Here is a 5,311-nt window from a genome sequence, read left to right as displayed (position 1 = left end):
CCTGGATAATTAATGTTGGTTTAATTTTACTCTATATCTTTGGCATTAAGTTTCAATTAAATTTGTTTCTCCCATGATTTGCTGTAAAACTTGGTTTCTGTTATAAGTGGATGGATTTTTTTTTTTTTTTTTTTTTAGGTGAGACAACCCCTGGTTGACCTTACAGGTTGCAAGGAACTTGTCAGTTTACAATCCCTCATTTTTTTATTTTTTTATGTTTTACGCCTACAGCACCTGGTCTTCTAGGTGGTCTCCCATCCAAGTACTAACCAGGCCCAACCCTGCTTAGCTTCCCAGATCCGATGGGATCCGGCTTGTTCAGGGTGGCATGGCTGTAGACATAAGTGGATAAATTTTAAGAAGTGTTTCCCCAGTGTCAATTATCAGCTGATGAGACTCTACTAAACTTACTACAGAAGACCAACAGAATGTGCCCACTTAGTGGCTGATAACTCAGAGAAATCTCCAAGCATGACGGTGTCATTTGAAACTTCCTCTATGGCATCAACATGGAGGAGGTTTAGGCCAGTACTATCTCTGGTGGGAAGAGGGCTCCGTCCTCCTCGTCTTAAATCCTGCTCAGGTACCAACAGGTATTGTTTATTGAGGACTGTCTGTGCTCATAGAGTATGAACACCACCTCTTCTAATCCTCACAGCAATCTTATGAGATAGTTTTAATTGTTTTCCCAATGTCACAGACTGAGAAACTAGCACAGAGGTGTCCTGAGTTCACGCACCTACTAAGTGGCTCAGGGAGCTAGAACTCAGAGCTATTGCTTATCTAGATCAGCGGTTCTTAACCCACCCGAGTCCCTCTGAAAGTTTTCCAGATGATGCTGACCCGCAGCCAAGGGGAGAACCACTGACTCAGAGCAGACTTCTCTGATTCTAATACACATGCCCTTTCCAGTGCATCTTGTGAAAATGCTGCTTCTGGCCCAGAGGCGCTGCAAATTCTGTGATTCTGTAGTTGTAATCCGCTCCCAGGAGAAGCTGCTGCTGCTGGTCTAAGGCCATGCTTTGAGGAGCATCTCAGAAGGTGTCTCTATTTGGGGACGATTTTGAGGAGCTCATGCAAGTTCTGGGAGGGTTCCTCCCTGCCTCACCTGCAAACCACCCCTTGGTGGCATCGCTATAAGGGACCCTTGAAAATGCACCCTCGGCTAATTTTTCACAAGCAAGTGCCTCTCTCCGTTCATGGGACATGGGAAGTAAAGAAGCTATTTTTCCAGTCTTGAGCTGTGTAGATGGCAAGTTGATAGAGAAAGGAATAGAAAGGAAAATGACCTCAGGACACCCGCCGTAACGCTTGTCCACGCTGTCGGAGGTTTTACTACCAGCTTGAAGGGCTGCCTACCAGTCAGTCACCCAGGACTGAAGACACCCTGTCTCTTCTGGTACTTCAAAGACAAATTTCTACTTTCCAAACGGACTCCAAGAGTTTTTCTGTTTTCTTCTGGGGTGGGTGTGTGTGTGTGTGTGTGTGTGTGTGTGTGTGTGTGAAAGGGGGTGATGGAGAGGGAGCTATTTAAAGGTAATATGGATAATATAATATTTTCTTCCATCATGTTGAATTCTGCCCGGGCTTTTTCACTTACCAAGAGCAAACACTGAAGTCCCCTGAGAATGCGTCGTGAAGGGACCGGATCTGGGTGGAAATGAGGATTTTCTCTCCAGAGGTTAAACTGTAAGTGGTTAGTTTGTCATTTCTGCTGTTTTGTTTCGTGTCAACACGGAATGTTCCTGAAGCCTTAGTTGCTGGCGAGACATCAGAAGTGGATGTGCAGTTTGATATCTCTGGCACTGCTGCCACCTGGCTGGTGGTCTGTGCCACCTCACCAAACCGTCACCTGTCTTCTGCTCATGGACCCTCCCTCTCAGGAGACATTAGCCCATGTCCCGAGCCACCCTGCTTTGCTAAAGTGAAAGTTTCACTTTCTTAGTACCAGTCACTCTCAGAGAGCATCCTGGGTAGAATCTATGACTCAAGTGGATTCAGAGCCCATTGTCATGAGCCCAGCAGGGGTGGATCATAAAGGACAGAGAGACAACATGTGTCCAGACACACACCCCAGAAGTGCTTCCGGGGATCTCATGGCATCCAAACGGAAAAGTCAGAAACCTCTGGATTCTCAAATAGCCCTATAAAAACCAAATGAACATTTTTCAAAATCCTAACATATTCCATCCACTGCTACATTCTACATTCTCATTAAGATGACATTTTGCTCCAAAAAAGATTCCAGTTGGCATTTTAAGATACTTAAAAAAAAAAAAGACTTAAATATCTGCTGTGTGAAAAAACATTGAATTAAACTTGCCATTTGTAGCTGGAACTAACATGAAGCAGGGTTTGTCAACAAGGTTTTTTGTAGAAATGTAAGTAAACATGTAGGCTTTCAGCGTACATATAATAGCATGTGTTGGATGAAGGTATTTATAAAAATATACAACATATAATTCCATACAATAACAATTTCTTGGGCAAAAGAGAAAACATGTTTCAGGGTAAATTGTAGAAGATTTTTTAAAAAACTTTAGGCAATTGCTGGCTTGATGAACAAACTTTCACCTGCCACAGGTCTGATTGTATAATTGGTGCCTTTTCCACCAGGCTGTGAGCTACAGAGTCTGGGCAATGGGGGAGTGTGTCTTATTTACTATTATTTCCCCAGTGCCCAGCTCAGAATTTGGCACCATATTGGGACTCTATAAGCATTTGTTGAATGAACCAGGTCCTTATCCGACTGCTGGGCGAGTCCATTAAAAAGGGTGAAAAATAGTCTTATTGCTTTCAAATGGATTTATTTAATTCTACTCCTAGAAGAACATTCCTTTAACTTGGTATTCCAGCTCTGGCTAAATATGAAAATCTTAGTCAAGTTGCTAATAATACTTGGGGGCTTACCACGTTTCATAGATTATCTTATCGGATCCCGACAACATCTTTCTCTGTAGATAGAATTATCATCGTCACCATGCCCATTTTACAGATGAGGACAGTGAAGTGAAATTGTTGCTCAAGGTCACAGAGCCAGTAAGAAAGAGAGCCAGGATTCAAGTCCGGGCTACCTGGCGTGACATCGCAGTGGACACAGTTCTGCAGGCCCATTCTTGGGAAAGAATATCTGGGCTCTAGATGATAAAGACAAACCATCCGCTTCCCCGAAGTTGTATATTTTTTAATTTAAAACCCAAAGCTACCAGGTTCCTGAATTAGGATCTACTGGATTCAAATTCCAGCTCAGAACATGAGACTTCAGGCAAAGTGTTTAACCTCTTCGAAGGCTTAAAAAAACACCTGTCCCCTAGAGATGAGGTATGGACACTCCCTGGCCCACAGGAGGCGCAAAGCTCATCCTTACTAAGTGTCTTTTAAGTGATTAATGTGGTGAAAAGAGCTGGGCGAAGCTGGTGGCTCCTGGCCGGCCTTTCCCTGCATCCCCTCTTTACACATACTGGGTGAAGAGTATGGATTTTCCATTGAGATAAAGGATATTTATGGACAAATAACTTCATTTAACAACAGGAAACAAAGAGAAGATGGCAGGGGTACATGATCTGCATAAATGCAGATAGCATACATGCTGGCAAATATTTTGTGCCTAGAAGCTGGGAATCAATCCTATTTATAGCTGAGGATGGACAGCTTGCAGACTTTGCGACTGTGGTTGCTTCTGGCTGCCCAGAAAGAATGGGGTTTTAGACCAAGTCCTTAGCTGTGAAGGACAATCCACACCGAGTTTTATATCTAACCTTTCTAGAGCCCCCTATGTCATGAACTAAATATGCGAAGTTCAAAACACTGGAATGGAATCCAATTTCCAGAGGGATCAGGACCTTTTGCAAGTCACTGAGTACCTGGGGTGCAGACAATGCACACACATGTGCAGGAAAGAGCTTGAAGTAGGAGGGCAGAGTTAAGGTTCCCTTAAAAAATGCCAAAAGCAATTCTGAAAACAAGCAGGCCCCTATATTCCTTGGGCTGGAAAGAGTTGGGCATACAGGTATGTTTACAAAGACTGAGCTTACTGAAGACGTTTTAAAACACTAAAGAAAATCTTGATGAGAAATAATACCCCCTTTCTCTCCTCTTTCAACCCACCGATTTTATCTCTTTTGCTGCGCGCGCGCGCGCACACACACACACACACACACACACACACACACACACACACACAGTGCCATCGAGGATTCCATCTTCGAGACTGCTGGCTGGCTCCTGTGGGTGGTCACTCCCCCCAAAACGTGCTCTTTTGGGTTCCCCTGGAGGAGACCCCAGTCATATCGCCTGGCCTCTAGTCTGTTTTCTACCGATCATTTTTTACTCTTTCTTTCCCTTGAAGCCCTTTCCTGATTTATACCAACAGCCCGAAATCCTACAAATCTAAAGCTTCCACATTGCGTCCATAGTAAACATATATATAATGCATTGTTTACTTTATTCTCCAACTATATATTTCCTTGCAAACAATTGTAATGGGAACTTGGCTACATTTTGCCCTTGGAAATAACAAAATGGCTAAGGAAAACCTCAATAAAAACTCAGGGAGAGCTTACAAATTAGTCCATTCATGAATACTTTTGTTTTCTTACAAAAACCTTTGCCTTTGTAACTTTCATATTAGAATAGCGAATGTCAGCAGACAGAACTCATTCTGAAATAGTAAGTGAGACATACAGAAATTACAGACAGTGGCTTTGATAAATGCTAAAAAGTGATACAGATAGGAAACTTGAGGATACCTAGGATCATTTTTGTAAAGACTTTCTACAAATGTGGCTGGATTCATATGCACTTGAAAGTTGCCAGGTGTTGGCTGATTTGATCGCATAAGAGCCCAAGGCAAGGGGTTCTGAACCTTTGGGGCCACTCTGTGTGATACTGAGTATGTCCTCTCGGCCCAGATTCAGACTTTGCCTCATCCAGGAGGAAGAGATGTATCAGTTGCCTCAATGCTTGCCTACAAGGATGTGACTTGGATATATTTATGTCCTCAGAGAGCACAGGACACCATCTCCCTAGGTTCTTGCCTATTAGCAGAAGCTTTGCAAGAATGAATTCTACAAATCAGGATTGCATACATGAATAGAATTAAAGCCGGGCGGGTTTAGAGTGTCTCAGGAGCCTGTAATGTTAACTCCTTTCTGGAAATGGTGAGTCCTTGGGACGAGCACAGTCTATACCAAGTGTCCGAGGCCAAGATCATCTGTGTCTCCGGTTCACATTCTATTGGCTGGCTTCTTCTACTCTGCTGGAAAGAGAACAGCAAGATCCCTCTCTGCCGCCCCCATGGGTGACAATCAGG

General features: G+C 43.5%; 1 pseudogene; it reads right to left on the bottom strand.

Annotated features, from left to right (window-relative positions):
• Positions 1–222: 222 nt before the first annotated feature.
• On the bottom strand, positions 223–340 carry LOC111738066 (annotated as a pseudogene).
• Between the last annotated feature and the right edge of the window lie 4,971 nt (positions 341–5,311).

This window comes from Pteropus vampyrus, unplaced genomic scaffold (assembly GCF_000151845.1).
Source record: "Pteropus vampyrus isolate Shadow unplaced genomic scaffold, Pvam_2.0 Scaffold34, whole genome shotgun sequence".
Lineage (NCBI taxonomy): Eukaryota > Metazoa > Chordata > Mammalia > Chiroptera > Pteropodidae > Pteropus > Pteropus vampyrus.
The sequence above is the reverse complement of the archived record's forward strand: the minus strand, read 5'-3'. Positions and strand labels throughout refer to the sequence as shown.